This window comes from Triturus cristatus, chromosome 5_1 (genome assembly GCF_964204655.1).
Source record: "Triturus cristatus chromosome 5_1, aTriCri1.1, whole genome shotgun sequence".
Lineage (NCBI taxonomy): Eukaryota > Metazoa > Chordata > Amphibia > Caudata > Salamandridae > Triturus > Triturus cristatus.
This window is the reverse complement of record NC_140587.1, coordinates 679,059,448-679,072,514: the sequence shown is the minus strand read 5'-3', so window position 1 is coordinate 679,072,514 and position 13,067 is coordinate 679,059,448.

Genomic DNA, 13,067 nt, shown 5'->3' with positions numbered 1-13,067 from the left:
AAAAAGGTCGACTATGTACCTTAGCCAAACAACAATTTTCTCAAAGTCTGACCGAAAATTGACATTGGCATGAAGATCCTCCTCCCACTTGCCCAGGAAGAGGTTCGCAAAGCTCGGTGCAAAACATGAACCCATCGCTGTACCTCGTGTCTGTCTATAGAGCTCACCATTGAACATAAAGATGTTGTTACTGAGACATATCCTTATCATATCAGCTAACATCTTTGTACGTTCTAAGTAGTTTATGTCTCTTTTGTTAAGGAAGTGCATGCATGCCTCAATTCCCTGGGCGTGATCAATGATAGTATATAATGAATTCACGTCCAGGGTAATTAAGATAAAACTTTCTTCCCATTTGATACCTTTTATTTTATTTAAAAAATCTTTGGTATCCTTAATGTGCGATGGTAAATCAACTACATATTCCTTCAAAAAATAATCTACATACTTGGATATGTTCTCGTTTACATTGCCAACAGATGACACTATAGGCCTTCCCGGTGGAACCTCAGGATTTTTATGGATTTTTGGTAAGAGGTATAGTATGGGCAATTTCGGATAATTTTTCTTTAGAAAACAATACTCATACCACGTAATCAACCCTAACTGCTGCCACTCTGATAATTTTTCCCAGGTAGTAGTAATACTACTATTGTATACCATAGTATTGCATTTGCAGTAAAAATCAACATCATTCAACTGTTTTTTAGCTTCATCAACATACATTTGTTTGCCCCATAGTACAACATTACCGCCCTTATCTGATGGTCTGATAACTATACTTTTATCTTGGGCCAGAGAGAGAATAATTTCCCTTTGCTGGAAAGATAAGTTAAACTTTGTCTTGTTACTGGTCTCTATTACATGTTTTTTTCGTTTCAATTCTTTAATAACCACATAGTGAAATGTGTCAATAGAGTCGTGTGGTAGAAAAGGGCAAAACATTGATTTAGGTTTAAAATTGGTGCATGCTGCTTTATCAGTAGTGATGTCCTCCTGATCTTCCAGTATTCCCCAGGTTGAACTTGTCAAGTTATCAAGTTCATACATTGTTTGTAATGTGTTGGCATCCCCCACTGTCAAGACTGGTTGATCCATGTCCTCTGATATACAGATGTTATTATCAGGGGGCTTATTACTCTTCAACAAATGCCACTTTTTTAGTTTCAGTTTACGTATAAATTTAAAAATGTCTACACGTGTATTGGCATAGTTGAACAGTTCAGTAGGGCAAAATGTCAAGCTTAAACAAAGAGTAGTTTTTTCTAAATGGGATAGAGACCGTGATGAAAGATTCACAATAGTTTTGTTTACCATATTCATATCCATGGTTACTGTGTTTTCTTGTGGCCCCCTCTTCTGGTTCCCATTGGCTCTTTGTTTCTTTCGTCTCCTTTGTTTGTGCTTGAGTCGCCTCTGTTTGGTGCGCCCTTGCCTCTTCCTCTTCCTCGACCACGACCTCGTCCTCGTCCCCTCTGCGATATGGGTGGTGTTGGTGCCACTCTCTCCCCTTGTTGTCTCGTTCGCAGGACGCGAAACTCGTCTAAAAAAGACGCTGGTTTTGTTATTATTTCCATCTCAGAGGAAGTACTGGCAATGTGCACAGAGTTATCCGTATCAGAGTCATTTGCTGGTATCATGTTCACCAGATCATCCGTAGTAGTTGAACTAAATGGTTTCTCCTGCTGGGCTGTTTGTTGATCATACAAATGATCATACTTCCTACTGTATGTTAGAATGCGCCCATTCTCATAATCAATACAGTCCCTATACAACTTCCTCTGTTTACGTTGTTTAATATCTTCTTCATGTTTTCTTAATCTTTCTTTAAGTTCTGTTTTAAATTTCACAATATAATGCTGCTTTTTCCACAGTGTGAGTTCCAGATGGACAGAAATGTCTATGTCTAATAGTTTTGTATACTTATGCACGTCTGTTTGAAGCGACCTTATCGTGTGAGCAAGACACCTTGAGTGTTGAAACGCGTAACGGTTTGAATAAACTCCTGGTATGATTTGGACCCCTGAGAGCGCGTGATTATTGACTTCTGGCAATTGGATATATATATATATGTATATTATCTACTGGCGGTCGCCAGTAGATAGTTATAGTTACAACCTAGTTTCCATAGGAAATCTCAAAATTCTATTTTAATAACTTTGGCGCCGGTTGACGAATCCTCGCAAAATTTTCAAAACTAATGGGGCGCTCCGCTCAGCTCCTACCCTGAAAGTCTCGGGGTGATTCGTCAAGCGGGGGCCGAGAAAAAGGGGGGTCCCAAAACGCGTTTTCCCCATGCATTTTTCCATAGGACCTTTAGTCGCAGCTACAGCCCGAACGGCTGAAAAGAATTACATGAAATTGGGCAGAAAGATAGTCCTCAGGTCAGGGAAGTGCCTTTTGCAGGTCTGGTGTCAATCTGTTCAGTAGTTCCTGAGAAAATCAAAAGTAAAATCAGATATATATGTGGGCAGAGCCTAACCACACATCTCATCCTGAGATCTGATTGGCTGTCAGCACTTCATCCAAGAAGTGTTGGCAGCCATCTTGGGACCAATATACATGATAGCACCTCATTAAAAAGCATTGCAGTTAATAGAAGGTTTTAAGACTTTAGTTACATTATAAATCATTTGTTGATGGTACCATACTCATTTTAGGAATTGTGGTATGTTCTAAGGTGATTTCACCATGTGAAAAAGCCTTCTGCTGGGATATCATGATTGAGAGAAAAATATTTTCCCATGCCTTTCCCACAGAGGTTTGGAAGGTGATCTATAAGCTAAACTGAGAGCTTATTTTCTGTAAATTCACATTATCTTTCTCAGTCATGTGAGAATGAAGTCTGACATTCTCAGTAAAACATGTACATCCAACTAGGGCAGAGACTGTCAGTTGCTTCCTTTGTGTTCTACTGCAGCTTCCCAGAGTGTTCCAAAGAACAACTAGAGCGCTAACAGTCCTACTTATGATAAACGTATGGCACACCTGAAGCCATCTTGCTTGGATTAAAGTGGTAACTCTTAAAACATTTAATTTAAAAAGGAACAAAATGAGGGGCTTCATTTTTCCATAAAAAGTATGATTAGTGCTGCAGAAAGAAAAATTAGGGCACATTTTGAGTGACTTCTCAAATCCTCTTCTATTTCATTAAAAAATGCAGACTGAAACATGCACTTTTAATACCAGCAGCAGTTTTCCCTGGTGAGCAGTAGCTTTACTACAGTGATCTAATGACCAAAAAGAGTGCAAACATTCTGAATTTATGGCAAATGTGTGACACATCTGAATGCCTTCTTGATGGAATCAAAGTAAAAAACTGAAAGTATTTCCTACTGAGGAGACTGCAGTACATGAGGAAATTAGGAAACTTCATAACAAATAAATCTCCCAAGATGGCCACCAGAGACAAAAGAGCCCAAATGTAGCCCAAAATCACCCAGATGTAGCCCAAATATAGCCCAATTACAGAAGTGTGCAAAAGACTTATTATTTTGTGTTTTTGCAGTGTTATATAGTGCAGACTTGTCAGGTATTGGAGTGCTTTACATGAGCATTGGTTACATCACACAAGAACAAATTCATTTTGGTTGTAGACATGGGGAGACTGAGGTGCCAATTACGATCCGGTAAAAAATTTCCCCGTACGACTCGTATCCGGTCTTTTTACCGTACGAATCGTACAAGTGCCGTACAAACTGCCAATTACGATTCGCATGGGAAAAAGACCATACGAATCACATTGGGAATCATTCCCCACACGTCCTCGGGTCGGAAAAAGTGTCCGACACGTCCTTGGACGAATCACCGTACAAATGTGAAAAGTGAAGTCCGACCGCGGAATCACGATCCATCCCGTGCGTCAGAAGTTACAACCGTATGGAAAAAACACCGTCCGGACCGAACACCCATAGCAACCATGGAGACATGTGCCCGCATACGCGCTGACCCCCCCAGCCCCTGTACGTCCGTGCCGACCCCCCCCCAGCCCCCGTACGTACGCGCCGACCCCCCCAGCCCCTGTACGTATGCGCCGACCCCCCCCAGCCCCCGTATGTACGTGTCGGACCCCCCCGTGTATGTACACCCGTGTACGTGTCATACCCCCCGTGTATGTACACCCCTGTATGTGTCGTACCCCCGTGTATGTACACCCCTGTACATGTCGTACCCCCGTGTATGTACACCCGTGTAAGTGTCGTACCCCCCCGTGTATGTACACCCGTGTACGTGTTCTACCCCTCCGTGTATGTACACCCCTGTACGTGTCGTACCCCCCGTGTATGTACACCCCTGTACGTGTCATACCCCTCTGTGTATGTACACCCGTGTACGTGTCGAACCCCCCCGTGTATGTACACCCGTGTACGTGTCCTACCCCCCGTGTATGTACACCCGTGTACATTAGTCGTACCCCCACCCGTGTATGTACACCCGTGTATGTGTCGTACCCCCCGTGTATGTACACCCCTGTACGTGTCGTACCCCTCCGTGTATGTACACCCCTGTACGTGTCGTACCCCTCCGTGTATGTACACCCCTGTACGTGTCGTACTCCCCCGTGTATGTACACCCGTGTACATTAGAGTCGTACCCCCACCCGTGTATGTACACCCGTGTACGTTAGAGTCGTACCCCCACCCGTGTATGTACACCCATGTACGTTAGAGTCGTACCCCCACCACAACATCCTAAGTACGGAGCGCACCCCAGGCCCCAACATCACAACCGCATGTACGAGTCGTACCAAGCCACACACAAGGACAGCACTGTACAACAAAATGGCCCATGTACACCCCGTACACACGCTAAAAACGCACGTACACAACCAGGACAAACCAAAACAACACAAGAATACACCATTTGAATGGCACAAAGCCACTAAACATGTCCAACAACCACTAAAACAACACATTCACTGACCTGCAACTGCCAAAAACAAACAGAGGACCAAAACACCACCACTCCTTATAACACACCCACCCAAACTTCAAACACAGCCACACCCACCAATGAACCAATAATAAGGGCCCACACACACAAACCATGAGCCTTTGCAACAGACTCACTGCTGCCAGACCCCACAGACAACCTACAGCACCATACTAGAAGCTTTACCACACCTTACACTTGCACACCTTCACACAACCACCTTCACAAACACCCCCTCATCACATTCACACACACACCTGCACAACCACACCCACACACCTACAACCATCCACACACCCCCCCCCCACCATCCACACCCACACCCCTCACCATGCCCACTAACAAGAATCCAAAGTTCAGTAACCGAGAGTTGGAGGTCCTTGTCGATGAAATCCTCAGAGTCGAGCCACACCTCTTTGGAACATTGGTCAGACAGACCAGCATTTCAGAAAAAACAGCCATGTGGCAGACCATCGTCGATGCTGTGAATGCTGTTGTGGACACCAAAAAGAACAAGCAGGAATGCCAAGCCAGGTGGTACGATCTGCGGAGGAGGGTCCGAGCCAAGATGACGGATAAACACAACCAGGCCAACGTCACTGGAGGAGGGCCGTCCCGCAGACCCGTACACTACCATCCCTGGGAGGAGAGGGTGATGGCCATACTGCCGGTGGAGGCAGTCGAAGGATTAGGAGGACTCCGAGACCCGGGTGAGTACACAAACAACGCACCTCACATGGGGGAACGTCATCCACAACCAAACTCACAAACAGGCACGCAACCACCCCAAGCTATTGCATGACTCAACCACACTCCATGAACACGCACATGCCACTGGCGCCACCATGCCCCATGCACCCAGCTGGACAATGTCAAGTCACAGGCCACAGAAGACACCAACACATGACACGGTAACCCGGATGGCGGGAGGGTGGGCCCCAAAAATCACATAGTGCAACTCAGAAGGAGACAACAATGCCCTCTGCCCATATGGCCTAGATCACAGCAAGACAAACAGTGTGTCCCCACACAGGAAAGACTCGCCAGCAAATGGCGGACGCCTTGCATTAACACATGGGGGTGAAGGCACTGTTTTGCACATGACAGCAGCTAATGAACAGCCAACACTGTGAAAGAGTGGCAGCACACACCACCACAGCAGCAGCGCAGACACACACACTACACCCAATGGGTGCCTGGAGATCAGAAACAAACTCACAGCAACAATCCAAGGGCCATTCAAAGAACTGCTAACAGTGTGTGCCCAGGAAGCTGGTCTGAGGTGACAGAGGGTGACACACAGAGGGAGGGAGAGGGGGACAGAGAGGGAGGGAGAGGGGGACAGAGAGGGAGGGAGTCTCAGGGAGACGGACAGAGGGAGGAGGCTGACACACAGAGGGAGGGAGAGGGGGACAGAGAGGGAGGGAGACGGACAGAGGGAGGAGGCTGACACACAGAGGGAGGGAGAGGGGGACAGAGAGGGAGGGAGAGGGGGAACAGAGAGGGAGGGAGACACAGGGAGACGGACAGAGGGAGGAGGCTGACACACAGAGGGAGGGAGAGGGGGACATAGAGGGAGGGAGAGGGGGACAGAGAGGGAGGGAGACACAGGGAGATGGACAGAGGGAGGAGGCTGACACACAGAGGGAGGGAGAGGGGGACAGAGAGGGAGGGAGAGGGGGACAGAGAGGGAGGGAGACACAGGGAGACGGACAGAGGGAGGAGGCTGACACACAGAGGGAGGGAGAGGGGGACAGAGAGGGAGGGAGAGGGGGACAGAGAGGGAGGGAGACACAGGGAGAGCAAATCAGCCTTGTGGTGTGTGGGAATGTCTGCTTGTCAGCAGGTGGACTGCGTGCATGTATACAAGGGTGGCCAGTGCCAGCACACCCCCTCTCCTCCATGGCAAAACACAGGGCCATGTCACAACCTGTGCACGAGCACAACGACAGCTACCTGCATCATTGAAGTGTGTGGAACAACTTCATGTGCCCACGTACAGTGCAACACGGAAGGCGCCAATGCACGGCTCGCCACACCTGCCCACTCCACTGCTGACTGCAGTCACACTTGACGCAGCAAGTAAGACTGTGCCACACATAGTTAAAGTCGCCAAAGCTGTGCCCAAGGGACACACCCATGCACAAGTGCACTGTGAGTGGAATGCAAGACAGATCCAAATTCCCAGAGGAAATGTTCCAACTTTGAAACTAATGAAACATGGATGTTGCATGGAACAAAATTAACATTGTCTCTCTCACACACAGGTCAACCTCGTGGTTCACCCCCCAACACTGGGGGGGAAGACTCACAGGACCCGGCTCTGCAGGAGGCCGATCCCACCGGCAGCGATGACTCTCACCACTCTGTGGACGACCCCGACCAACCTGGCCCCTCTGGTGTCCAACGACCTGCAGCACCTGCGTCAGGTACAACGGGGCCAACCACCACCCCCACTCCTGCCACATCCCAGGAGACACCCAGGATCCCTGCCCCACCACCACAAAGCAGCCAGGCTGGCCAGGAGGGACACGGTGTCCCGGGCACCCAGGAGGAGGCAGGCGACAATGCCAATGCCACCCCTCAGGGGTCCCGGAGACCCGATATGCCCACAAGGGCAGGCCAGGTGCAAGTGGGCAGGGGTGGTGGGAGTGGAGGACGGCGGAGGCGCCAGCCTGACCAGTTGGCTGGGGATCCGGTATATTCCCATGTCCGAAACATCCTGGACACATACCGGCAGGACACCACGGGCATGGCCCAGGTTGTGTCTGTCCTCGAGGGGATCAAGACCCAGCAGGCCCAGCAACATGCGGAGCTACATGCCTGTCTACTGCAACACCAACGGAGGATGGAGGACAGACAGGCTGAGCTCGTGACGGTGTTCACGGGAATTCACAGTACACTCCGTCAGATGGCCGACAGCATGGGCAACCCTCCCTGTGCCAGAAGGCGTAGAACATCACCACCCACAGGGAGGGATCAGGAGGAGGAGGAGGAAACATCCGATGGAGCATCCCAAACATCGTCACGGCCTGCTTCTGAGGGTCCCCGCAGGAGGGCGGGTCGTCCACGAAAAAGAGCGCGAGGGTCGGCGCTACAGCACCATCTCCCAGGACACCTGGCCTGGCACCTGGCCCACTGGAGCAACAGCAGCACAGCATCAAAAGACATTCTCTGCCACATGGCCTTGCTGGTCACTGTCTGACCAATGTTGACAAAGACTGTGGCATGGACTCTGAGGATTTCCAATGGCAAGGACACCAACTCCCCTACTGAACTTTGGATTCCAAACACCCGGAAAGCCCCTCATGTCATAACCCCCCCCCACTAAAATAAAAAGTCACACCATGAAGAGAAGATGCCTGCTGGTTGCATTATTACCTTACATGTGTCTTGTAAAGTCTAAACATGCCTGAGTTCTCTTTTGACTTCAACCATCCACACCCTGGGGCCTGAGTCTGGCACAGGACACACGGGTCACAGTGTATTAGGCAAGACAGACATGGAGCACCATACACACCCGTGATGGGCCCAACCAGCTGAGGAGGTGGCCGCACAACCGTGCCGACAGACATATTGAGTACAGCAACAGTCATGCGCAGAGGTCAGGGATCATGTCCAGTGTCCTGGGGGGCACCCAGGTATGTGTAGACAGGTGGCAGAACCATGTCCTGCAAGCTTGAGTCCGGTGGATGCAGATAATGGGGGCCTGGCCAACGTTGGATGCATGGGGATGGCACATGTCACAATACCCACACAGTCATGGACATCATGCACAATACACAGTCTCATCCCACACACACAGCTTGCATCTTGCTACTCGACACATAGACACATAGCCACTATCAGGGAAAACCATGCCAGACATGCCGGATGCACCGTGGCAACACACCAGCATTGACTGAGAAGAGGCACCTTGGAGGCATAGGGACACCTTTATTAGTCATGTATTCGGGAATGCAGAGGCAACTCGGAGTACACATACACAGGTCATGTGGAGTAACATGTGGGTCCAACACTGGCACCCCCCTTCTGCAGCACAAATGTGTGATAGCCATGGAACTGGCACACAAGTGTCGGCTAACAGCTAAACACCCCCTGCTGCTCACGGAGAGGCTGCCATACACCATTGATCCTCTGATGTGGAAGTCCCACACCATGTCAAGCCAATGCAAACCGTATGTGTCCGAGGGCAGTGTTACACACATTGATGCCATCATCACAATCCACTATCCCATCACAGATGACTGTCAACTAGTCTGACCATCTATTCAGGTGTACCCAGCTGCATGTCATGTGTACCATGGTGATGCAACATGTCTGCAGAGGAACCAAACATCGACAGGGGCAGTGTGCATACATCGTGAACAACTGCCACACCCAATACACCCCTGATGCATCCCTTACCCTAAGGAGACTTCCAAACGTGTGCGTGCCTGTAACGCTGAGTCAGCACACGATGACGTGTCCATGAGGAATAGCAGTGCCACAACAATGCAAGCAGCAGACGGCATGCGCAAGTACCTGGGGAAGAGAGACACACAAGAAGTCAGCCACAAAAAGCACAGCCACTTGCATGTGCATTTACTCGACACATGTATAGATGACAACATGCTAGGTCACAATTATTACTGGGGAAATACAACCATCACTGGCACCATCACTCCAGTGACACACCCACACACACCTCTGACTCACGTGCCATACATGCATGTGGAGACACACATCACAACACATGCCACACGGGGACCAATGCGTGCACACTCAGACACTGGTACTCACCACTAAGCAAAGAAGTCGCGTATGAGCCGAGTCCGGATGTCCTCTTGAGGCTCCACATCCTCCACATCACTAGCCCCATTGCCAAGACCTTCGTCCTCCACGGGTGGATGGTCCTCGTCATCTTGATCCAGGATGAGTGGCACAGCTTTCTCAACTTCCATGTTGTGCAGCATGCAGCAGACCATGAAGATTTTGCAGACCTTCGCCGGGGCATATGGGAGCGCGCCGCCGGTCTTGTGTAGGCACCTGAATCGGCTCTTCAGGAGGCCAAACGTCCTCTCTATCACTCGCCTTGTCCGGCCATGGGCGGTGTTGTAGTGGAGCTGGGCCGGCGTGATGGGGTTGCGGAGAGGTGTGATCAGCCATGGCATGTTGGGATAGCCAGCGTCCCCTACATGGAAAGCGCTGGACATAAGCAGGACAGGAGAAGCGGTCGTGCTGGAAGTCTAAGCAAAATACAGGACAGACAGACTGTACCCACCAACAACACATGCTCGTTTGTTGCGCAGCTGCGTCATCATTTCAGGCACCCTGCTACGCCTCATGATGTAGGCATCGTGTGCTGATCCTGGAAAACGAGCACAGACATGTGAAATCACCATGTTGGACAGACACACCACAAGGGCATTGATGGAGTGGTAGTGCTTGCGATTCCGGTACGCTACCTCCTGTGCCTGTGGTGGTACCAAAGCAACATGTGTCCCATCTATGGACCCAATGACATGGGGCATCCCTCCCAGGGCATAGAATCCACGCTTGACCCCAGTCAACATTTCAGGGGTAGGAAAATGGATGAAGTCATCCAGGTGAATCAACATGGCCTCTAAGAAATCATGCAGCACACGGCAGAACATGCTCTGGGACATGCCACTAACATGAGCTATGGTATTTTGAAAGGTACCCGTGGCTAGAAAATGTAGGGCTGCCATTACCTTCAGCTTGGGTGTCAGTGCCGTAGGATACCTGTGCAGCGGTTGCAGGTGTGGTGCCAGTCTCGCCGTCAAATCCAGAATCAACCGTTGGGGGAAGCGGTAGCACCGGATACAGTCATTCTCCCGCATGGCAGCCAAGTCCGGAATTGCTCGGGGAAGAGGCGGCGCTCCGCAGTAATTTGGAAGTGACAAGGAAGAGTGAGTGCACCACAACAACAATTATTTTGTACTGAGCACATGTTAATCTGTCTATACACATATGCTACATACGGAGTCAGGTATGTGCCACATGCCCTGGACACGTATGGCTGCCAGGTGACACTCCTACCAAGACCCAGCTACACACGGAGATTCTGAACCTCCACATGCCATGGCATGGGATTGGCTGTGTCCCAGTGCAAGTGAACAGCCAGACGCAACACAGGAGTGACATACATCCACACATCAGCAGAAGTAGGATGTCGATTGCAGAGACTGGTAGCGGAACACTAGAGCCACAGGTTACATGACATTACACTAGAACAGCCCACACACCTTGCCATGAAGGTGTACATGTCATGACTCACCACACATTCATAGAGAGGATGCAGACATGTCCTTGTTACGCTACTCCGTGTCCCATGCATACATACGCACCTCACATCCGATACCACATGTGGCATGGTGTGCGGAACAGTGTGCAATGTCAATCTACACACAGACACATGTTGGTTGCTGCAACAGCTGCAGCTTTTGAGGGTGCTCCAACATCAACCTAATGGGAACCCCCAACACATACATGACATAGTCACATCGTGCACCGTGGGTAGTGATATGTCAGGTGTGGTAACCCCTGTACCGGGCATCAGGGGACACTTCCGTGTGTTGGTGTCATCCCAAGTGTGCAGTACAACATGCACACATGTCAAAGGAGTCAAGGGCATGCCTGGCACACATTGCACCGTCACACATTACATCTGTACACATCTCATCATACATCTGGTGCCTTCTCGACTCAGGAGTAATGTGCCACATCACAGCCTGTCACACCTGTGCCCCACACATGTAGTACTGCCCAGACAATGCCTTGATGTCCATCCATGGACAAGTATGTCAGCCCTATTCCTTCCTGTGTGCTGCCTGTCACCACTGTGATGTGTGAAAACCACCGTACTGCTGCTAAGAGGGCCTGTGTACGTTCCCATATCACTATGGGAGTGCTGCCGTATGTGTACCCATAGTGATGGTGAGCGTACAGGCATGTGTACGGTCAGTAAGTACGCATACGCAAGAACACCCATAGTGGTACGGCCCGTACAGGCGTGCGTACGTTCACTATCACCATGGGTGTCCTCGCGTATGCGTACTCGCAGTGGTATGGCCCGTACACACGCCTGTACGCTCACTATCACTATGGGTGTCCTCGCGTATGCGTACTCGTACTGGTACGGCCCGTACACACGCCTGTACGTTCACTATCACTACGAGTACGCATACGCGAGAACACCCATAGTGGTACGACCCGTACACACGCCTGTACGTTCACTATCACCATGGGTGTCCTCGCGTATGCGTACTCGCAGTGGTACGGCCCGTACACACGCCTGTACGTTCACTATCACTACGAGTACGCATACGCGAGAACACCCATAGTGGTACGGCCCGTACACACGCCTGTACGTTCACTATCACTACGAGTACGCATACGCGAGAACACCCATAGTGGTACGGCCCGTACACACGCCTGTACGTTCACTATCACTACGAGTACGCATACGCGAGAACACTGATAGTGGTACGGACCGTACACACGCCTGTACGTTCACTATCACCATGGGTGTCCTCGCGTGTGCGTACTCGTAGTGATAGTGAACGTACAGGCGTGTGTACGGTCCGTACCACTATGGGTGTTCTCGCGTATGCGTACTCGTAGTGATAGTGAACGTACAGGCGTGTGTACGGGCCGTACCACTATGGGTGTTCTCGCGTATGCGTACTCGTAGTGATAGTGAACGTACAGGCGTGTGTACGGGCCGTACCACTGCGAGTACGCATACGCGAGGACACCCATGGTGATAGTGAACGTACAGGCGTGTGTACGGTCCGTACCACTATGGGTGTTCTCGCGTATGCGTACTCGTAGTGATAGTGAACGTACAGGCGTGTGTACGGGCCGTACCAGTACGAGTACTCATACGCGAGGACACCCATAGTGATAGTGAACGTACGCACGCGTGTACGGGCCGTTGCTATGCATTTGGGGTGCCCTAGGGGCCCGGAACGCACCGTACCTGTGGGTGAAGCTCAATTTTACATAGGGGACACATGAGGGACAAGTATTAAGGCCTACATGCATGCTGGTTGTCATGGAGACCAAGTTTTGAGTTTGAATTTGTTCTGGAAGGTGCACAGCAGAAGTCAGTTGGAATGAATCTACTTTGT